A 25115-nucleotide genomic window follows, 5' to 3' on the forward strand; every position below is an offset into this window, starting at 1 on the left:
GTGCTGGCCTTTGGTCACAGGGGTCCCGGGTTCGATTCCCGGCAGGGTCGGGAATTTTAACCTTAATTGGTTAATTTCGCTGGCACGGGGGCTGGGCGTATGTGTTGTCCTCATCATTATTTCATCCTCATCACAACGTGCAGGTCGCCTACGGGGCGTCGAATTAAAAGACCTGCATCTGGCGAGCCGAACTTGTCCCGGCACGTCTCGAATTATATGCAACGTTAACTGTGCAATGTCTGACTCGTTGGCTCAGCGTACTGGCCTTCGGTTCTGATGGTCCCGGGTTCGATTACCGGCCGGGTCGGGGATTTTAACCATCATTGGTTAATTCCGGTGGTCAGGGGGCTGGGTGTTTGTGTTGTCCCCAACACCCCTGCAACTCACACACCACACATAACACTATCCTCCATCACAATAACACACAGTTACCTACACATGGCGGATGCCGCCCACCCTCATCGGAGGGTCTTCCTTACATGGGCTGCACTCGGCTAGAAATAGCCACACGAAATTAATTAACTGTGCAATACGGTATTTGTGGTTTGTGAGGCACAACTAAAGAAGGTTTACTGTGATGCTGGGAGCTAATATGACGGGAACCGGAAAACTAAAACTTCCAATGATCGGAAAGCCGGCGAAGCCTTACTGTTCTCGGGTGTGAATTTATTACCGGTCACGTACGAAAGCAACCCCGGACGTCGCGGATGTCAAGCTCCATTTACGAATCTCTGCTCAAGAGGTATAGACGAGAAGTTTCATCGTGAAGGGAGGAAAGGTTACCAGTAACAAACAGAAGAGACTAACGATTTTTTTCCAAAGGTCTTCTAAAACTGTTACTTTAATAAGGATTATAATTGAAGTGATGCAGTAAAATAGAGTTTGTTTGTAGATTCTTAAACACTGTTTTAAAATAATGTATTTAGTATAACCCCGAAGATAAATATGATTCAATTATGTGTTATACGTACTCAAAAGCGGTATTCCTATATCTCGAAATTTAGATAGCACGAAATAAAACTCAGCTCCCGAGGTGATTCGAGGTTCCACTGTATTGGTGCATCGTCATTATACAGTGTTATGTCCTTCAGCGTTCAGTCTACGAGTCATCGTGAATTAACTACGAACATCCACTATTTTCTATTTTCAACAATTTTGTTTCCTGGTTTAGTTCTATACCTCTAATCTCTAGATCATTAGAAACTGAGTTTAAAATTTCCGTCTTTGTGTCCCTCTACTTCTCTTACCCTTCATGACTGAGTCCATTACTCTTCTTTGTAACCTATTCTCCTCCATTCGCATCAAAAGATCACATCGTCCACCCTTTATCTTCTCATCCCGGATACCCGCCTGCCATCCATCGCACCAGTACGTACCTGAGATCAATCTCACTACTTTAATATCCATAACCACGACGCGCAGGTCGCCTACGGGAGTCAAATAGAAAGACCTGCACCTGGCGAGCCGAACCCGCCCTGGGATATCCCGGCAGTAAAAGCCATACGACATTTCATTTAATATCCACAACTTCCAACTCCCGAAGTCCACCCAGCTTTCACTGCCGCATAATAAAGTTGGACCCCCTGTGGGTGGAAGACGCAGACGAACAACACACCCCTGCCTGTCGTAAGAGGCGACTAAAAGGAGTGACCAAGGGGTGATGAATTTAGAACCGTGACACTACTTGTGATTACAACCATTACGCGAGAAACACGAACGGTCGACGTTACTTACGATTTGTACCGCCATGTGAGGAACACCACGGATCTGGGTGTTGCCTTTGGTTAGTACCGCAGTGTGTATCCCACTGAGGCGGAGGACCGGGCACTTGACTGCGCGGACTAATGCCATTGCGAGAAAAGGAGCCGTACACTGCGCTGGAATGCGTCGGCTCCCCTACGTTAAGAATAAGTCTGCGTTACCTATGACACAGTAAATCCTGATGTTGTTACAAACTTTCAGGAATGATGGAGGACTGTAAATGGATCAATTTGAGACAAGGAGCCGTAGTTCGGAAACGTTCTGTGCACCGTGCATCGGTCCCACTCGGCTAAGCTCGGCTCAACTCGCCTGGGATGCTGGAGCCGTACACAGCGAGTAAGAAAGAGGGAAACAGGCGGAGCGAGAGGGACAGCGCTATTGCTCAAAATCCAGGAGTGGGGGTCTGCACTCTGGTCAACCTAGCGTAGTCGTCTTTTGCGCCTTGCTGCAGAATGTACCGATGCAAGTACTCTGAAAGGTCTTGCCTTACAGTAAGTGGGGAAACACCGTGAGTCTATGTTACCTGTGAACAGTACCACTATAGGAGGTACACCGAGGTTCTGCTTTACCAGTGATTAGTACTTGAAGAGGGGCCGGTGACCCGGATTTTGTACCCCTTTGGACAACAAGCATCATCTAAGAATATGTCATACCGGGCGAGTTGGCCGTGCGGTTAGAGGCGCGCGGCTGTGAGCTTGCATCCGGGAGATAGTGCGTTCGAATCCGACTGTCAGCAACCCTGAAGATGGTTTTCCGTGGTTTCTCATTTTCACACCAGGCAAATGCTGAGCTGTACCATAATTAATTAATTAGGCCACGGTCGCTTCTTTCCAACTCCTAGGCCTTTCCTATCCCATTGTCGCCAAAAGACCTATGTGTGTCGGTGCAATGTAAAGCCACTAGCAAAAAAAAAAGGAATATGTCATTGTGAATTTTATCCACTGATGGTTTTGGTTTCATGGTTATTTTATCACCATTCGCGTCATTTACTTAGAAAGTGTTTGGAGTTTTAATTATCGTTTCATTTCGTTGCATCTCGTACCATTAGATGCCGATGACCTACCTGTTAGGCCCCTTTACACAACAAATATCATCATCATAATCAATAAATTTGGTCTGAGAACCGAACGATGTAAACATAGTTTCGTCAGGGAATTGATTTCTTTCTTTCAGAAGACCATAAAATAGTAACTATGAACTTATGACACTAGCTTTGTTGCACCTTGATTCATTTTGGCAGATTGCATGTCTTAAATATTGTAGTAATCCAGGTGTTTAGGTAGAAAGTAATAATGACATACATACCTCGTGAACAAGGAACGTATTTATACATAACACATGATCAAAAAGTTTCCGTTTGTGGGCATTGCTGCAATAGACATGCAACGTAGCACGACTCCTATGCGGGTATATAAGCACTGACATGCAGGCAAACGTATTGGTGTGCTAGTCGTGTCGTGCCGAAGTCCGTGCTTTAGATGCGGTCACGTGAACTATGGCGACGTTATCACCAGTTGCGTCCAAACAGGACCAACGTGCTCTTATTCTGTAATGAAAATAAAGACAAGCAAGAAGAAAATAAATATACAGATTAAATGAAGATCTAAAGTAAAGGATGAAGATACAGGAATTAAAACAAAGTTATATCTAAGGTAATAATTGACTACAAAAATAAATATATTAAAGAGCACCGTCTGAATTTATAAATTAGAAACACAGGCTTTTAAGGGGAAAATATATTGAAATTTCATGAATTTCGAGGAAAATATCAAAATTGGGTTTAGAACTCTAAAAAATACCCTGATGTGTGTTCTTTCGAAAAATGCTTTTATTTTCTAAATGCCGCCATTTTTAGAGCCCACAGCGCCTCTTTTAAATGGCGTTGTGCTAGCACTTAACAGTCTCATGCTCTAGTGGACACTCCCCTCCAGTTGCTGCTTTCCCTTACTTACGTCTCTCTCATTTTGATTTCAAATGTAATCTAAGAATTGAGTAGCAGATGTGGTATTCTCTATGATGTAGTTATATAATTAATGCCAACATATCAGAGACTTCCATCAGATGGACTTATAATACAAAGGTGCACAAAACGGAAGACACAAAATCCAAATGAGAGCCTTCACAGTGTTCTTTGGAACACTTGAAGTCCTTCAGTCCATCAGAGAGAAGCCAGTATCAAATTTTGTTCTGGACATCAGTCACCAGCGAGACCAAAGGCGCATACAGCCAAGCAGGAAAAGGAGCTCAGATGTAAGCAAAGAGCTAAGGAAAAAGAATAGTGATGAAAATATCGCAGTTTTAAAGTGAGTGAAGTTGCATATATTTTTATTTGCATTTTATCACTTAGCAAAAACATCATGATTTCTTTCAGAAAAATAATCCCTTATCATGCAATTTTTGTCTGATGTAGGTTAAATTTTACACAGTAGTAGTTAGATAGTTGGTGCATATATGTCAGCGTGCATTTTTAAGTTTAAGTTGGTCCAATTCTTTTTTTTTTTGATCTACCAAATGTTGTGTGTACACATATTTTTTTTAAAATTAAACATTACATTTAAAACAATTCTACAGGCCAATATTTTTCTCAAACAACAAACTGTGACACTCATGTTTGTTGGAATATTTTTGCAAAATTGGGTGCGAAATGGAAAAATATTGAGATGCAAGGGACTTTTTATAACGATGTTGGTAAAAGGAAAGTAAAAAACTTCCAACTCAAAAAGTTGTATAGGTACAATATTGAAAATTGGTTGCATTACTATATATGAAGAGTTACACCTCAGAAAAGAAATTGGTAACAAATCCTAGAAAAAAATAGAAGTTAGAAATTTCACTTTAGTGTCCCCTTAAAAGTGTATTAACGACAGAGTATGATACTGAAAATAAATCCATTCCTGCAGCAAATGTGTTGTAAAAGTGTAGCATTTTAACAAAGGTTGAATTCAAGTGAAGATGTGTTTCGGATCTTTGAAAGTGAAATGATTTGTTCTCGCAAGCTCTGACTTGTGGAACATGACAGGAGATAAAATTCAATAGTTATACGGAATCAAGTTTACTTTTACAATTTTGTTTAACATTTTTCACTAATACAGATATACTGTTTATATCTACAATGTTCTTCAAAATTAAACCATCCACTGAATTTCGGACTTGTCAGTCTAGTTCAATTCTTCGATTCAATCTTCATAATTTGTTTGTTGAGGCTAAATCGTCGTGACAACCAAGACTATTGGGAAGTAGTTGGATTTTCAGATAAACAAAAGGTAAGTATAAACAAACGCCTCGTCAAAGAAATCATTTCCTCATCCCAGTTACATTTGCCTGATTAAAGACATCTAACAACAACGGCAGTAGTAGAGTTAGTAGCTGTTCGCTTGCATCAGTTAGAGCAGATGAAACTGAAGTGGAGAACATTTTTATCTTGCATTGATGAAACACAATATTACTGCGAAATGAAGGACGATGGTGGTAGTGTTGTATTTTGATTGGTTCCCACCCTGCCTCCCCTTGCCGTCTTTTCGTAAAATCTATCTCTTCCCTCCACCCCCCTATTGTTCAGTCGTCAAAAGCCTCTCTCGCCTTCTACTTGTGTCGTCTATTCTTCATTGGGGAGGCTCGAGTATTGCAAATTGGAAGTGACAATTTCTCTTCTTTTTTTTCTTTATTCCGTCTCTTCGAAGCCATTGGGTTTATAACATTTTTCAGCCTGCAGGGATATTTCTGTGTTAGAGAAATGTAGAAAAATATTGCCTCTTCATATCGGAGCAGTCAGGAATTGAGCTCTGCTGTGGTGAATTGGAGGTTCAAGTCTTCCTTGCAGAATCTTCTAAAATAAAAATTTTAAAAACCTACAGCCCTGATGTGCATTGGCCTACAAAGTGACTGCTCCTCAGCCCGATGACCTGCAGAATTCGAGGCGACGTGTGGTCATCAGAATGAATGCCCTCGCTCGTTAGTTTTGGATTTATAGACCGGGGGTGGTTTCTAACCGTCAGATAAACTCCCCAATTGTAATCACGAAGGACGACTGTTGATGGTGGTGATGGTGATTATTGTTTTAAGAGGAAGTACAAGTAGGCAACCGAGTAACGATGACAGAAGTAAGTAGGACATAAAATGCAGAGTAACGCTAGCAAGGAAGGCCTTTGAAGACTATAAATTTGCTCACTTTGAACAGTGATACAGAAATAAGTACAAAGATGTTTTCGTCTGGAGTGTGGCATTGTATGCAAGTGAAACATGGACGATAACTAGCACATAATGAAAGGGAATTGAGGTTTTTGAAGTGTGGTGTTACAGAATAGTGCTGAAGGTGAGATGGATAGATCTAATCACAAATGAAGACATACTCTATCAAATTGTTTGGAGGAGATCGATTTGGCAAAATGTTACCATAAGAAGAGAACGACACGACACGTTTTATGTCACCCAGGACTTGTTCAGGTGGTTTGTGAAGGCAGTGTAGGTGGTATAAACGGTAGGGTTAGACCAAGGTATGAATATGACAAACAAATTCGAGTAGTTATAGGGTGTAGCACTAAAGCTGCTTAAAACCAATATAGGGACAGATGACCCAACAACAATTTTTGGAGTAAATAACCACATTTGAACAACGTAATCTTATAATCAATTGACCGCTATAAAATACGGAAGGTCAAACTAATAAAGACACTGGTTTTCCCTATTCTTGATTATTGTGACGTTGTTTTAGTTGATATGACAAGAGAAGAAACACTCAAACTTCAGCCATCACTGAACTGCTGCCTGCGATTTATTTACAATATTGGATATGATGCTCATATCACCCCATACTATCAGGCTCTTTCATGGCTGAAGTCTGATACACATTTTAATAAAGGTGTTTCGAGTGTTAGCTTAAAATGAGTGACTGTATATTTCCTCTAAATTCACCTTTTTATTATCTTTTCAATACACGTTCAAGATCCTTTCTTTCTATTCCAGTGCACCGCAAAAATGAATAGACCATTTGTGGTGGCCAGATTATGAAATACCCTGCCAGCTCAGGTCAGATAATGTAGCACTTTATCAAGATTTAAGTCACCTGCCAAGACTACCTGCTGAGGACAGCTGACTGAATGGCTGAAGTATGAATGTGTACGTGCCTGAGAATTAGTTATCTTTAAGAATTTTTGATATTAATTAGATTTAATATTAATTTAGTTAGCAATTTATTTAAATTCATTTTTAATTCTATTAATTTATGCAGCTTTAATTATTAATCTTAGCATTGTATTTAAAATTTCCATTACTATGTGCTTAAGTGTAAGAGAGGACGTAGGCCCTAACTTCGCCATTCTAAAAAGGCACAAATAAATAAAATAAATAAAATAAATAAACAAATATTTCCAGCTATGGTAGTACACTATCGAGATATATTGGAAGCACTGTTTCTTTCCGCCATTGGGGCTGGGAGGGTTTGAACCTTAGGGGGTGGAATAGAAACTCGATTCTTGCACCTTAATATGTTCCCGTTGTGCCGGAAATAGAACAGACAGGCGACGGAACGGTAGATTGGAAGTGGCGGTTGCACAGCGCCCGGGAGGGTAAGATCTTGCTCTTGCAATCTGGAGTCCCATCAGTCAGTCACCGAACACAAGGAGGAAGGAAAATGATCCCCCGATATGCGTGTTAGATAACTGCACCAATCACTTGTACGAACCTCACAAATACACAGAATCAGACATAAGGAGTGTATTTCCAAAACATGGAAAATCCCATTTACAAAATATAATAAGAACTGCATAAACTATTATTTATATAATGACTAGTCCCCGGATTTGTAGACGGGAATTGGTTAGAACTGAAGCAAATTTGGTTGTTAGGAAGCGTCCTTTATTCGATTTTTCTATAAAGTACAATAAAAGGAAAATGTCACGCCCCACTGCTGCAAACTTGACTAGTTACATATTGAAATCACTAAAAATAACCATCAACCAAATAACCTCAATGAAAGTATTAGTAATGAAGGTTCTCTTGCCTAAGCAAATGATCAATCACGATATTCGTAATTAAGTCAGTTTTGAAGATCAATGAGGAATTAAGGAAATAAATAGTCTGTCTCTCACCCTCACTCAATTTAATGTTAGGCTATATATTTCTGTATTTTGAAATACGCAGTACTATAACCGTACTATTCTGTAAAACCACGCTGTAATAATACGTACAAACAAATATATCACATGTACATATGTTGTAAGTTAATGAGAATACACAAAGTCTGCAAACTGCACCATTGTGACAAGACAATGTTAGGTTAAGTTAGCTTGATAACAAAATTTCCTTGCAGTTGAACTTACCTGATCTTTATAGAGGAGGTAATGTTGCTTTCCTTTTCGGAGGAGTTCTTTGCAGATTTTTCTTGCTTCTTAGTCATCCTAATCGAATACTATCTGTAAGTTCTGAACGAAATAAGACCTTGTAAAGCCCGGATTTTTATGCAGTAACAGGTTAGATTGCAGACTAATTTGGTTAGTAGGAACTGTCGGCCACCAGCTCTTCAATAATGTAGCAAGAGTAACATAAATTATAGGGGTTCTGATGGGTCTTACCCCTAATGTTTATGCAAACCCCATAGCACAGTCGTTGAGAAGATAGACTATACTTGCTACTAGCTTCAGTAAGTTTGCATTCTAACCTATTAAGGCATAAAAATCCGGGCTCTAGTAGTTAACAAAATGCTGCGTTCGTCATTTGAAACCAACTACGTTATTAAATGCATTGTTCGATCTTTCCACAACTCTACTTACCTAGAATTACCCGAAAAGATTTTAAAATCGTACAGACAAATAAAAAATGCTTCAATTCTACCCAGAAATGTAACACTAGTTATTTTCACAATATGGCAGTGGCAAATATGTAATTCTCGCAAATCACGAAATAAACCATGACTTTATAGCACTAACGTATCAGATTAACAGTAACTGTAACATGTCGTATCGGCATGTAGGGTCCCTAAATTGTGTGGTTAGTGACACTGAATCGAACCCAACATTTAGATAATAACTATAAATCACTACCTTCAGTAATAATAGAGGAGAAAGAGTAACGTTGTACGCGTGGCGTACAGGCTTACGTGCCAGGGAGTATCGCAAGTATAAAATTAATTCTAGGGTGCGTAACGGGCCGTACCCCAAATGTTTAGGTAAACCTCAAAGCATAACTGTTGTGCACGTTAGTGTATACTTGGTAATCCCCAAACTAAGTTTGCATTAAGGAGAGGAGTAAGTCAAAGAAGTCGATAGTAGAACGTCCCGGATAGTATCAGGAGAGGGACGTACAGCCGAGCACTTCTACCGCAACTGTAGAGCCAGTGGACTATACAGGGTGTAACTGTTGTATGTCCGGCGCTCCCTTCTCGCTCCGCCAGCCAGCTACACGCGCGCCAGGTGTCATTCTTCTAGCCTCGACGCGCAGCCCTCAGTGCGCGTGCCTGGACTGTCGTGTGTGTACTATAAAGAGGAACTCCCAGCCTGTCCAGATGCCCACTTGCCCCGGTGTCCAGCTCCAGAATACACCATACGTCGAGCACGGAGGCTACTCCTCTTGAAAATGTGCTTCGGCCAGGTGGACTGAATTCTGGCAGTACGAGGTCTCACCTCTGGTCACCGCTCCTCTTATTCCGCTGCCCATATCCAGTCGTACTATTACATACCGTTATATTTCCCTAATTAATGCAAGCTCCCTTGGTTTCGCTAAGTAAGAATTCTGCCAACATTGAACTTGCTTTTATGAACTCAGCAAGGAAGGACTTTCCAAAACATTTATGTCCGTACTTCTGATAGTTTTCGACTATCGACTTTTCATATCAAAAGGACTATCTTTTCGAGATAGTAGTGGATGTAAATACTGCAAACTTGTATATAGTGTACAAAAGATAGACTCTTTCTCAAGATTCCTAATTCATTTTGCTTCAAGTTAAACTTCAGTTTTATTTGTGTAAATAGTGTATTTTGCATTTGAAGCGTATAATAAAGTTGTGTTTTGTAAATCTCAACCTTGGTTACAACAGTAACCATAAGTTATGTTCAAGCTTTCAGAACACGTTACTCACATGTAGAAGAAGAAAATATCTTATATAACATGGGTCCGACAAATGCTTTATTTCCATGTTTCCTACAAATCTACATAGAACAGTAATAATACGGAACACACAGGAAAAGAATGTACCAGCATACCACATGAAACTATTTATTACGTGAAATGATCAAACTGTCCTCCGTGTAGAATTGATACATGTATAAAACAGCCGCTTCAGCACATCCGTGATTCCGTGCGAGATATGCAGAAATTCTGATGTGTGTCGTAATTATTTTCTCTACTAATATTTATTTCAGTTAAAAGGTTGACTTAACTTAGCAGGCTGAACAATATATGGTAGAATCGGTTATAAAATTCCCAGACCTTTACTTTGCAATACTTTTTCAGAAATTTTCAATTTATTTTTAGAATTTTAGTAAGTTCTTGTTATTTATTTACGTACAAATATTTTGAAGTCGAGTATAAAAATCAAGAAATGGCTTCCCTTATTTTTATTATACAATCTTCCTGCAACACCTGCAGGTTGCCCAAAGACAAGGAGTACCTTAGCAACAATAATTGATATGGATACAGTAGATAATGTGATCGTATGATGTTAAGACTTCTCTGGAATACGAATGTACAGTAACTAACGAATCGGTAATTTTTCAGGACAGAGGAAAATTATTTTTGGAGTTTATTTCATGGTGTATACTATTTGAGCCAGTTAGATATGTAAATGTACAAATGAGTTAATCTATCAAAGACAACGTTCTAGTGTTATAACTTAAGGTTTTAAAAATAATGTACAATGGAAAATAATTTCCAGGTATGCCTTACACTTGTATATAACAGAAGAGAAATCCTTCACATAGACGGAACCTATTTAGGTACAAAGACGCAAAATGTGAAGCTGGATTGCTTAGCAATCGCTGATAATATAGCACTGTTAGCAGGAGATAAAGAAGAAGCCCAAATAATGATTGAAAAATTACATGAAATCGCAGAGAAAGCAGGACTCCGGATTTCATATAAAAAGACAGAGTACATAGAATATAAACATAATAAGGAAAGGCATATCGAAACAAACCATGGGAAAGTCAAGAGGTCAGATAAATTTAAATATCTTGGTGAATGGATCCAGCAGAATGGGCTTGATATAGAAGCAAACAAGAGAAAGGACAGAAATACGGAGTTAGCCTATAGTTTAGTACATAATAAATACAATAAAAGAAAGATATCTTACAGAGCAAAGTCAGACACTGTAACATGGCCATAAAGCCGGAAAGATTATACAGTTCAGAATGTCTGATACTGAATAAGAAAGGGAAAATGGATGAGCTAGAGAAGAAAGAAAGAAAAAACTTGAGAAAGGTCTGAGGACCCGGAAAAAGAAAGGCTAGTACATGGAGGAATAGGAGAAATGAGATCTATACGTAAGTTTTATGGCCACCTCACCAAAATAAACGAGAGTCTATTAACAAAAAATCTTTAACTTCTGTACAAAATCAAATTAAAAGCGACTAGTAAATGGGTAGAAGAAACAAGAAAAGACATGGAGGAAGTTGGCATCAATCCAAAAGTAATAATTAACACAGACGTGTTTCGAGCTAAAGTAGATACATTCAAGGGGTTCCAGGAAAAACAAAATCAAAAGTCCAAGGACGTGTGGTCAGAGAAGACGAAGAGAAACTACAGCGAAATGATGAAGAGTTCTGGGAGAAAAGGACTAACCAGCAAGTCAATTGATTACCGTGGTCCAAAGTAGGATAAAATAGAAGAAAGAAGAAGAATGAAACCCACAACAATAACAATGATCATGTCAAGGAAATATTTCAAAATATGTTGTAGATATGATTCCGTCAATGACCTTCATTTCAATGGTCTATTAACCTGGTGATGAACCAAGACACGGACTGTCCGTCATCTTTACTGATTTTCCATCTTTAAACCACGAAGGACAAAGTTCTGCTGGCTGTAAACCGGCTTGAAGTTCAAATGTAAGACAGAAGACGACACCACAGCATAGAGGATTAATGTTACACCCTATTTCCACTGAATTCTCACTTTTACAAAAAATGTTGGTTACATCCTTATTCTGGGGAGATCTTCAAATTTATTAGTACCAACATGTACATTTCTTTGTTTGCAGCACTCCCCGATTCCCTTGGATTCTGGGCATAACTGATTGCTGAATATCTGGACTTCAGCCGGCCATGGTTGTGTTATAAAGCAAAGAGTATGAACTGTGTAATTTAATTAAAATTTGTATTATCACTGTTGTAACAAACGTAGGCAGATAGTCAAGTTAATCAATGAAAATTCAAAGGTATTTTTTCATTGGTAGACATTTAACATTTTCACAATTGTTGATGTTTTCCATTGGAAACACTTTGAACAGTAGGTTGTGAGAGTATTTACCACTCGCACACTACGACTGTGTGTGTGTCAGGATGTGCGTGCATATGCATACAATTTTTACCTCCTTCGTGTCCTCTTCCTCTCTACCTCTCGCTCACACAGTCTTTCCTTTCCTACACTCTCTCTTATTTTTTCTCCTTTTTCCGCACGGGTGCTGCTCCAAATGACAGGGTAGTATGCAAATACTTGTACTGTACTGGATTCTCTGTGCGCTCAAACCAGCCCTCCTCCTCCTCCCCATGCCCCTATCCCTCCCACTTCTCAGACGTATATTATATGACTCTTGAATATTCATCTAGAGTTTGTCGGCTTCCTTCCTTCTATTCGTGTCGCTAGACAGAGAGAGAGGGATGTTGATGAATATACTGTGTGTGTATATATGTGGGACAGAGTGTATTGAAAAGGATGAAGAAGGATGAAATGATTATAGAATCAATAAACTGTTTATGAAAATGATACAATAAGTAGTACAAGAGAGGGTACTGATAATTTAATTCTGGCTGTTACAGCGTTGGTTCTTGATAGAAATAATTCCCCGTGTGAAACAGCTGCGAGGGTCACGCAAGACACCAACTTTACACCCTTATTCTTCTTAGTATACATCCATCACTTAAAGATGTGTGTAAATTTTGAGATTCAACAATTATGGTTTATTGTTTATTAGTCCACGCTTGTTTCTTCGAAATTATTCCAGGAAAATTATCTTGGAAGAAGGAAGAGAGCCTATGGAATCATTGGGCATAGGATATTGGTCAATTATCAGAGAGGAATACTTAAATATTGGTATACAAATTAAACTTCCATGGATGTTAATCATTAATTATATTTGGAGTTCTGAAGACCACAAAATCCATATTTCACGGCGGACAAACCGACGTCCACGAATTTCTTGCGTTTGCTCCCCAAATATGTGAAAATCGCATGGCAGAAGATCTGGACTGTAGACAAGTTATCGAATAGTATCCCACCCAAATCTCGGAAGCGTAGTTTTCTATGTGTGGGCGGGCATTGTCAAGAAAAGTATGTTGCTGTTCAGGAGTATGCTGGAGCGTTTTGACTTTATGGCGCGCCTCAATTTATGTAAAATGTCTTCATAGCGCGCTGTATATTGGTTGTGGCCTCACGCTCGAGCTCGAGAAAGACATTCCTTGACATCGGTTAGCATTAGATGACGACGTGTGTGACTGCGTATAAAGATCATTCCGTTGAAAACCCGCCAGCTTTTTCAGGAATGGCACTGACCATTTCATCATCCAGTTCTGGTGAGATTTCCGAAATGGTATGCTATAAATTGTTTGTGAAAATTATATAAGAAGTAGTAGAAGATCGGTAACATAATTTACTAGGAACCACTGATCATTTCATTCATGATAATATAGCGTTCGTTCTTAGTACAACGTGTGAAACAGCTTCGAGGGTCACGCAGGGCACTAACTTTACACCCTTCTTTTTCATAGTATACCGTCGATTAATTACAGGTGTATGTAAAGTGAGACTACTATACATTTTGAAAGGAGACTAATTTTCATATGACAACCGTTTATATTTGCAATGTCGAATGACCATTCTAATCGTGATGAAAGGAAGTGCTTAAGGATCAAATAATTTAATTGGTTACTGATAGAAAGAAATGTGACTACCAGCAGGCATTCCCCTCCAGTAGCTTGAAATATTGAAGATCTTAAGAAGAAGAAGAATTAGAACAGGGTACTTTGTATCCAATCATGTTATCAGATTGCGTGTTAGTTTATCTGGGAGTCAAAACACAATTAAAGGAAGCCCCCTTCGATTATTTCCTGAGTCTTATAAAGGCTTTATCTCCTCTCCCATCACATGATTGGCTATTGCTCGTTGAGCTACTCACTTTATCATTGTTGTATAATCAGGCTATCTGTTGCTTAGCAACGAGTTGGCGTGCTATTTGTTAAAAACCAAACAGAAGGGGAGGAATCGATTTTTAATGATTATTAGGCATGATAATGAGGATCAATGTATTCCATTTCGCTGTGAGCGTGGTGCAAGTCTATAAATACCAATACCAGTATTCCTTTAAGTACTTTCAGAAACTCTAAAATTATATTAAACCTTGAGGTTGGTTCTTTCAATGATGTGTTTTACGCTTCACTCCCCGCTGTTCATAGAGCGGGTGAATCATTTACAGGTATACCGTATATAAAAATGTAGTGTTTCAGTCACGTGGAGATGGTGCATGTTGACTGTTGCGTAAACTGCAATGTACTGTAACACTTTGCCACCACAAATCAAGTGCAGAGAATAGCGCAGCTTCGTTTAGTTCTCATCACCTAACTTGGAAGTGGCATCAAACACGTAACCGTTATGACAACCGTTTGGATGTCCAGAAAATGTCAAACTTTTCCCGTTTTCCGTTTCGGAGAAGTATTGAACGTTTGTGAGAATATCTAGCCTTATATTATAGGGAATATAATAAAGGGAACTAAGAATTATCTACAATCTGTTTTTAAAAATGTCTGCAGATATAAGAATCGAGTGCTATGAAGAAAGAAGCAACAATACCAAAAGGAGTGAGTCAAGGCTGCAGTTTGTCTCCCCTTCTTTTCTATATAACATGCGGTAAAGAAAATCACAGAGGAAGTTTGAAAGGGAATCACAATCCAAGAAGAGGAAATCAAAACCCTGAGATTTCCCGATGATCTGAGACTGCAGAAGATTCGGAGAATTTGCTGAATGGTATGGACAGAGCCTTGGGTGAAGAGTACAAGACGAAAATAAATATGTCCAAAACAAAAGTAATAGAGTGCAGTTGTACGAAGTCAGGAGATGAATAATGTATTATATTAGGAAATGAAGTATTAAAGGAATTAGACAAATATTGTTACTTGAATAGTAAAACGTGGACGATGACTAGCTCAGAAAGAAGGAGAATAGAAGCTTTTGAAATGTGGTGTTACAGAAGAATGTTGAAGATGAGATGTACAGATCGAATCACGAATAAAGAGATACTGAATCGAATTGGTGATATGGGATCGATTTGTCTAAATTTAACGAGAAGAAAAGATGAATGATAAACACATGTTAAGACGCACAGGACTTGCTGAGTTGGTTTTTGAGGGAAATGTCGGTGGTAAGAACGGTAGGGATATGAGTATGAAAAAAGGATTAGATTAGATGTAGAATGTAGTACTTAAGTAGAAATGAAAAAATAGCACAGGATAGGGTAGCATGGACAGTTGCATCAAACCAATCTATGGACTGATGAATCAAACAACACAAATGCATTTTTTAAATTTTTGGGTGACATTTCGGTCATTCTAGTAGTTATTTGGTTATATTTTGCAGGGAAATATGTACTCTACTTTGAATGTGATGCCCGATGTTGCTTATGTAAATGCATTGGGGCATTCTGAAGAAACTTGGGGATGAATGGTTGACGCTTGTTGCATCTCGTCTGAATTTACATCACAAGTTGTAGAATGCAGGAAGGACGTGGGTTCGATTCCCTGCCTGGAAGTCGAAAAAGTTAAGAAACGAGATTTCCGCTTCCGGAGGTGCACATAGCCCTGAGGTTCACTGAGCCTACACCAAAAATGAGTGCCAGGTTAATTTCTGAGGGCAGAGGCGGCCGGGCATTGCGGATAGTGGAAGCCTTTACCTTCCGCCCCTTCAAGGGCCTTCATGGCCTGTATGGAGATGAATTTGATTTGCTCTGCTTTGTTGTAGAACAGTTACCTTAGAGTAAGACTTGCGGTGTGGTTATACCACCCTTGTTAACAGACAAGGGAACACCACAAGGGCTTATGTTCTTACCTGTCTTAGCACTTTAGGTAGCGTCTATGTTACCTTACTACCCTCACCCTTCATAGGGACAATTTTCAAGACTTCGTAGTTACATTAACAGTGGCGTAGCAGACAAAGGATACTAAAAAAAATATTAAATAAAGAGTTCAAGGAGCAATGCTTCAAGATAGTTCACGTGGAAGGACGTGAATTCGATTATCTGTCAAGAAGACGAAAATGTTTATTAAAGTGGCACATGGACTAAGAAATCCACTCACCCTACACTCCCGGGGACAGGTCGGCCGGACATAAAGGTAACCACTCCACTTCTCTTGGTGTTGAGGTAGGGAGGTAAGGGATAGCGGAGGAAGTACTTGCCTTCCACTCATCCAAGTGCCTTCTTAGCCTGTGAAGAGATTACTTTGCATTTACTACTAGATAGAGCGGAGATAACGATTTCAAGTCTTCTCGAATTGCACAAATATTACGAGAAGCAACTCCAATAACGTCAAAATTCTAATTATAACATTTTAAAATAAATTATTCAGTATTTCCCGCCTTTTTAACGATATATTACTGTTTCCTTCATAAGTCTTTTACTGTTCTGCGGATACTGATGATTTTTTTCAGGGTGTCCTCCCATAATTTTGTACTACATTCTGTATCTCATTCTGTACAATACGATTTATATTAGATTGTTATAATAATTATTTACAAAACTAATATTTTCAGGTAAGTGCGGCCATTATCCAGTAATAGGGAGATAGGGGGGTCGAACCCCACTGTCGGCAACCCTGAAGATGGTTTTCCGTGGTTTCCCGTTTTCACGCCAGGCAAATGCTGGGGCTGTACATTAATTAATGCCACGGCCGCTTCCTTCCCATCGCTAGGCCTTTCCTGTCCCATCGTCGCCATAAGACCTATTTCTGTCTGTGTGACGGAAAACAAATAGCAAAGAAAAAATGATATTTTCAGGTGCCCAGAATAAAATCTCGATAAAAATATCTAAATCACAGTGCATGGTAATGATTGAGGTTAATTTTGTACGTGGAGGTTCGATACACAGTTTAAAAAATGGAAAGTACGAAAATTCTTATACACTTTTAATTTATAAGGGAAACAGAGATACATTGTTATAAAGGCGGTAAATTTTGAACATTTTCTTCTTCTTCTTTCGAATGGGCCACCAGAGGACCACGTGCCAATTTCAGTTCCTTCTTCTTTGTTCTTTCCTTTTCTTCCAGTACGCTTTCATCTGTTCACTATGTTTCTTCTTTCTGTCTTCAGACCACTTTGAACCAGTCTTAAGAAGTTTTAATTAGAATTTTGATATTATTGTAGTTGCTTCTGGTTATCAGGAAGCATACTAATACTGAGATATGTGCAGTTTTTGTCAACAACAATTGTAGCATATTGAACAATCGATTCAATATTGGCGTTTTCTTCGTCTGTTAAGCTGGGTCTCCCCCCTTAGAGACAAAAATACAGAAGACATACTTTAATAAACAAGTCTTTAAAATGATCCATTCATCTTGAAACTTGTTCCTAGATACTCAGTATTGTTTATGTCCGACTCGTTGGCTGAATGGTCAACGTACTGGCCTTCGGTTCGGAGGGGATTTTAATCGGTTCTGATTAATTCCACTGCCTCGGGGACTGGGTGTATGTGTCCGTCCCAACACTCTCCTCATCGTATTCTGAAAACGTACCACACGACCATCCCTCCATATAGTGTTGGCGTCAGGAAGGGCATCCGGCCGTAGAACGGCCAAATCACATGTGAGACGCAGTTCGCACCCGCGATCCTGCAGGTGTAGGAAAAGCGATAACAAAAGAGGAAGAGGAAGAGGAAGAGGAAGATGAACTCAATATTGTCTATACACACGTTTGTGATACACATGTTAATTATAATATGTACAGCATATAACCTCATGTAATCGAGGTAAGAGGAAATACTGTAACTTATCAGTTTTATGTACCATATCGTATTTGTTTTTGATACACTGTGAATATTTACGATCGACCAGATTATCACTCAGATGTCCTTGTTCTGGAATAAAGAGATAAGTAAATAGAAATTCTTCGTCCCTCGAATTTCCTTAACAACCAGCTCTCGCACACGTACGGAAACATCATTTCTGTGGGTATGTCTCTACTTATAGAAACCCATACCATTAATTTGAAGGTAAAATAAAAGTGTTACCATTACTCCTGATATCATAAATCAGTTACTGAATGATGTCAAACGGAATAGTAACCTTCAATTACCTGTAAAATATATTGTGAGTTGTTTTACCGTGTCGATGATTCTAATGATTCGTTAGACGTTGCATGAAATGCTGAGGGCTAATATATATCCGTTACATAGCAGAAAACCTTCCCTGCTTGAAGTTCTATGAAGTAGGTCAAGACGCTGTCCTAGAAGTCTGAAATTAAAGAAAATCTATCTCAGATATTTTAATGATAATGCAAATCTTAAAAAAAATATTACAGTATTCGAAATGTTGATTTAATATCACTTACTTTCTAATGAATTTATTGCGGCCTGCAAGGTTTCCTTTTCCTCCCTTTGAAGTCGTCACTCGGGAAAATAATTGATACATATAACAAAATATTATAGGACCGAGGTCTGAACCTTGAGGAACTTTTGAACGATACACTATCTGTTGCATCAAGATTTTAGGTCACAATTTTTTCAATACAGGCTCAATTAAGCCCTTGTGATTCACATGAGCGATGTTTTTTTCTCCGTAGTTTATAATTCTAAGTATACATTATTTGAAAATTATGAACAATAATGATGCATGGTTAATCGCTCTGTGACCATGATGAGCTTGGCTTGTCGTCAGCATTTATTGTAGTTTAATTGCCCAGAAAAAGTCAGTATTTCCTAGTACGAGCGTAAGGAAGGAGAAAATGTTACGCAGATACCGTACTTTAAATATAGAAGATAGAAGGAAGGTCTGACATATGGTCGATATGACAGAGCTAACAGCTCCCCACACCACACTCAATGTAAATGGCTATAATCAATCTATCAGAGCTGTTTGATTCTCTACACATTAAGGTCAAGTGGTTTCTTCCGCCTTGTTGAAACTACTGGGTGGAAGAGGGAGGTGAGGTGAGGGGGAGTTCCCATCAATTGCTATTGCTTTATGACTAGTTGATTGGTCCAGAGATTTCAATGACAGTGACATTGACTAAGCAACGGCTTGGCTTCCCTTCTAACATAACCACCTCATTGGTATTGTCATCATCATCTTCGATGTAGGTGAAATATCTGTGCGTCTTTCCTCCAGAGCCAAGTTCCATTCCCCTCGCCAATGCGCTTCCCTCAACCTGCCTAATAGACTGAGCAACCGCACGATTGAGAGGCAGCGGATCCGGGCATTAAAGTCGGCCGAATCTCTTCCTCACGGCACATTTTTAAAATGTAATTACAAGTTAAACCTTCGCCCGTTATCTACTCACAGGAAAGTAGACAATCTTAGCTTCCTATATAACGCTGTTAAGGGTTTATTTCGTTTTCCTGAACCTGTATCGTTCTTTCCCCTACATGTTGCAACTCGTAAAACGAGGATTAATCTACCCCTTCATATTCCGTATTCCCGCTTCTCTCTCTTGTCCAAAGAACTTTATTTACCCGCTTGCCCATGCGGTTAGGAGCGCGCAGCTGTGAGCTTGCAACCAGGAGATAGTGGGTTCGAATCCCACTGTCGGCTGCCCTGAAGATTATTTTCCCTTGTTTCCCATTTTCACACCAGGAAAATACTGGAGCTGTACCTTAATTAAGGCAACGGGCGTTTCCTTCCCTCTGCTAGGCCTCTCTTATCCCATCGTCCCCATAAGACCTGTCTGTATCGGTGGGACGTAGAGCAATTAATTACTATATATCCACATTCCATCTTCCCTTAACTCTCTATCTTCTGACAGGAACTTGGACGTTTCTTCTTCGTATACCTCCTTTATCCCGTTCTTCCTTAACTTAACCTACCTCATTTTCTTCATAGTCTTTTTTATCTTCTCATTGCTCTCCCCTCTATTGTATGAGGGTGAATCAAAAAGTAAGTTACACTTCCAAGTTATGGAAATTTATGAAACCACCTACACATAGGCAACACGGCTATGACAACATACAACATAAGTTCACTTTTCTACATAGTCTGCAGGAGATGGTAAACATTTCTCGGAACGGTCAACTAACTTTTGGAATTCCGGATGCGTAGAAATCACCTCCATAGCTATGTAACTATCTGGAGACAGATGTTTTCACCTCCTCATAGTTTCGGAATCGTCGTCCACCGAGACCCTTATTTCTTCTTACCGAACACATGATGATCGCATGGCGCTAAGTCCGGACTGTATTGAGGATATTGCCACTCCCACTTGAATCGCTGCAGCAGTTCGGACGTTTGGCGGGCCGTGTGAGGTCTTGCTTTATCGTGCAATTTTCCGTGCGATTAGCATGTGTTCGGTAAGCCTATGTGTAGGTGGTTTCATACATTGCCATAACTTGGAAGTGTAACTTACTTTTTTATTCGCCCTCGTACAGAATATAATATTTATTTATTTTTTCCTATACTATACCGTTACTTGTGTGTCATATCTCTAATTTATCTTATTGTGCCTAGCTATAAGTTCTTCTCTTCTTTTTACTTTCAATCTTTAATTTTCTCATTCTTTTCATTTGCCTTTATGTTTTATTGTTAATTGTTGTTTCCATACACTTATCTTGTCAGTTTATAATTTTCTTCCGCTACTTTTCTCATTAGTTGATTTTTCTTCGTTGCTTTTCATTTTCTTTATGTTTGCACTGTGTTACTTCATCGTAAATATATTTTCACTGGGGAACTCTGTAATTTGGCATCTCACTGTTTTAGTTTCGCGAATAAAAATTGCTTTACATTGCACCGGTACGGATCGGTCTTATGTCGACGATGGGACAGGAAAGTGCTAGAAATGAGAGGGAAGCAAAAATTGGTAACTGTGGAAAACCATTTTCAGGTAATCTGCCTCATGGGTAACAACCCAAAATGCAGATCCGTGGTGACTGATTGATTGATTGATTGATTGATTGATTGATTGATTGATTGATTGATTGATTGATGGATGGATGGATTGATTGATTGATTGATTGATTGGTTGATTGATTGATTGATTGATTGATTGATTGATTGATTGATTGATTGATTGATTGATTGATTGATTGATTGATTGATTGATTGATTGATTGATTGATTGATTGATTGATTGATTGATTGATTGATTGATTGATTGATTGATTGATTGATTGATTGATTGATTGATTGATTGATTGATTGATTGATTATTGTGTGCCTCTGTATTCGTTAGCTGTCATGTGTGTTGGTGAAGACTTGTGCTAAGACGATTAGAAAGACCCGTACCCAAACTAGAGGAGTTATGCGTACATTGTTAAATTTCCATTTCGCTTAGGAATCGAACCGGGGATTTCTACGGTGAATGCCACTACGCTGGCCATTTGTGTCGGGTTATTTAAAATATTTTAGGTGTACAGTATTCTTTTTTTGTCAAATGAACGGAAAACTTTTCAGAACATGCAAGGAAGAAATATTTTGTTTTAGTATTTCTCTTTTGCAGAAGTTGAACCTGTCGCAATTTTTTTTTTTTTTTTTTGCTAGGGTCTTTACGACGCACCGACACAGATAGGTCTTATGGCGGCGATGGAAAGGCCTAGGAGTTGGAAGGAAGCGGCCGTGGCCTTAATTAAGGTACAGCCCCAGCATTTGCCTGGTGTGAAAATGGGAAACCACGGAAAACCATTTTCAGGGCTGCCGATAGTGGGATTCGAACCTACTACCTCCCGGATGCAAGCTCACAGGCGCGCGCCTCTACGCGCACGGCCAACTCGCCCGGTAAAAGTTCATTTTTAAAGAGAAATGTCAACATAAATGTGTCACGTGTTGAAAGCAACAACAACTACGCAGTGTCAGAACCCGAATGTGTAGGCGGTAACAAGGTAGAATGCAAACTTACCGAAGCTAGTAAGAAGTTTACTCTAAACTGCTCAACGGTACTGGTATGAGGTTTGCATAAGCATTGGGTGTAAGGCTTATTAGCACACCTGGAGATCGTGTTACTCTCGCTACAGTACGACAGAATGGGCTAGATGACACATCCTACTAAACAAATGAGTTTGTATTCTAACCTATTATTGTCTAAACATCCCAATTTTGATGAGACTATGATGTTGATTTTAGGATTATATACTCGCATTCCGATGCAAGATCGTGCAGGTCCTTGATAAGTTATTCTTCTTCTGCGCCATCTCCTTCTTTCTTTACGGTTTCTGTATGATCACGAGCAGCTTTTTTATGGTTTGGGTTTTCTTCTTATTCTCCCAGTGCCTCTTCATCATCTCCCTCCTCCTCTCCCGTTCTTCAGATGTTTTTTCAGTATCCTCTTCTCTTGTCTCCTCCTCCCACCCCCATACTGGCGCTTCTCCATCCTATTCCTGTACTTTTCTTCGTCACTGAGCTGCACCATATTGGTTGTTTTATGTTTATTTATCCAGTTCTCTGTCCTTTGCACCTTGATCCCATCCCAGTCCAGGCAACTCACTTGATTCCCGTCTTTTCTCCCGTCCTACCCGTTGTCTCCCATGCTATCCACGTCTCTCCTGACCACGTGTCCAGCAAATCAAATCTGGCTCTCTGAGTCTTATTTCTTGAGACATTGTCCTCATGTTTCGGTACATTTCATCCCTTGATCTTCGTTTCCATCTTTTACCTCCTCTTTTTGGTCCCAGTATCTTTCTCAGGATATTTTTCCTTCTTCTTTCTCCAGTTGTTCTACCCCGTGCCTTCCTAATGTCACCGTCTCCTCGCATACAATACCACGTTCCTCACTGTTGTCTTGTAGTGCCTGAGCTGTTGATATGTTTCTTTTATTGTAAACTTATCTGGTCGCAAGATACCAAATACCTTATATCTAGAGCCCGGATGTTTAGGCAGTAATACGTTAAAATATAAACTAATGTTGCTAGGACAAAGTGCCGTTGCATAAATTCCAGGGTTTCTAATACGCCGGTCACCTAATGTTTATGCAAATCTCATAGAGGATATGATGTGCGGGCTAGGCTATACTTGTTAATCGTTTTGTTAATAAGGGAAGTGGGAGGTGTGATAGGGTGAAAAATGTCAATTTTCGTTTTTTAGCTTAAAAACTCTCCCAACTTTCCTGAAGAATGTGGTGTAACAATCATTGTGTTGAAGTTATATTTGATGCATTAACATTAGTTTTAAACATAACTCTGCACCTTGAATATTATTAGATGCCAGCTACAGGTCAAACATTCTTTTTGTACCCTTTTCTCAGAAACTACCACATCAATGTATCTGAAATTTGGTAGTCTCTCAGAAGCTATATATATCTGCTTGTGGAAGTAAAATCTTGATTAGTTCATGGAAGCCAGCTTGAAGAGCTCTGAAAATTTTACAGAAAATGTTAGTTTTCAACTAGGATACAAAAATAAAAGCAAATCTCAACTCCTGTCAACAATAGGACAAACGTTTTACTTTAGAAGCTCAAGAAGGGTTTAACTATTATGGATGTAAAGTTTCTTGGGTCTGGTGTGAGTATTTAATCAGAAAAAAGTATCCGTACATCAGATAAGGACATTTTCACTAAATTGTAAAAAAATGTTATTTTTAATGTTCTTTCTGACACAAAATATTAAATATAGAAGCCTCATATTCTACCTAAATAATTATGAATGTATTTTGAATGTATCAAAAGAACATTCAAGGAAATGCCACTTTAAGTTTCTGAGATATGTGACTAAAATCGGAAGTTACATTTTTCTATCGTTTCAAATTTTCCGGATCTATCCTATCAATGCCTGAACATCCGGGTTTAAATTATATGACAGCGGTACCTTTCTCTTTATAATATATCTCTTTCTGTGAATTGCTTCTAAAACAAACAGATTAAAAGAATACAATATTACATCAGTGAAGAGGCCTAGCCTATATTTTAGATCAGCATTTTTCTTCAGACCCTGTGTTTAATTCCTGCAGTTTTACTTGGCATTAAGAGTATGTTTTGAAAACCACTCGAAGCTCTTGGCGGTTAGTTCTGTGGTTCTGAAACCGCTGCAGCATATAACCACCATCCGTAGACGTTTTTCTGTCGGGGTATAAAATATCCCAAGTTGATACAAAACAAGCCAACGAGCGACCAACAAACCGCATGGAAGAGAGGCTTGCTTGTCTTTTGTTTTTATATTCTCTGTGACCAGGCAGGGTCTGTCTCCCTCTTTATGTTTTTGACATACAAGCGGTTGGAGAGTGAAGAGCAGGTGGGGGAGAAATTGAGAACGTGAGGGATTAGGTGTGTAAATATGAGTATAAGTGAAGAAGTGGCAAATATGATGTTTTACTCGGAAAAACCTTTATCTCTCCCAACGATCCTACATGTACATTCTGAACATCTTACTATGATTATTATTTCTAGTTTCCGCCAAACGTTTTGGGTAAATATCAGAATTTACTGACAGTTTATTGTCATATCTATGACAGAACATCGGCGGGAAATGTTAAAATTTGCTGATTAATCATGGTAAACTGAATTGCTAGGAGAACCAAATTTACAATAAAATTATTTTCTTTAAGATTAATATTTTTTTAAATGCATCGTAAGAAAATGTACCAGAGCTGTAACTAAACTTTTCAGAGAAGTCCTAGTGAATTGTATCAAATCAATTATCAATGGTCTGCATAGAGGGGCTGTCAACCAGGTGGCAGATTCCCCATAAATTATATTTTATTTATATATATTATTATTATATTTTTCGTGAAAATTTTTCAAATAACTAGGAAATTTATGGAACATATTCCTTGTTAATTTTTTTCCAATCCCTTACTCCTCGTAATATAAATGAATATATTTCCCCAAATTTGTCCTCATGAATTCCAACTTTATCTTCATATTATGATCTTTCCTATTTTTAAAAGCTCCGCTCAAACATATTCATCTACTAATGTCATTCCACGCCATCTCTTCACTGACAGCTCGAAACATCATCTCGTCCCCTTACTCCCAAGTCATCCCAGCACAAAATTTACAACATTTGTCGCAACACTGCTCCTTTGTCGTAAACC

This window comes from Anabrus simplex, chromosome X, assembly GCF_040414725.1.
Source record: "Anabrus simplex isolate iqAnaSimp1 chromosome X, ASM4041472v1, whole genome shotgun sequence".
NCBI classification, from domain to species: Eukaryota; Metazoa; Arthropoda; class Insecta; order Orthoptera; family Tettigoniidae; genus Anabrus; species Anabrus simplex.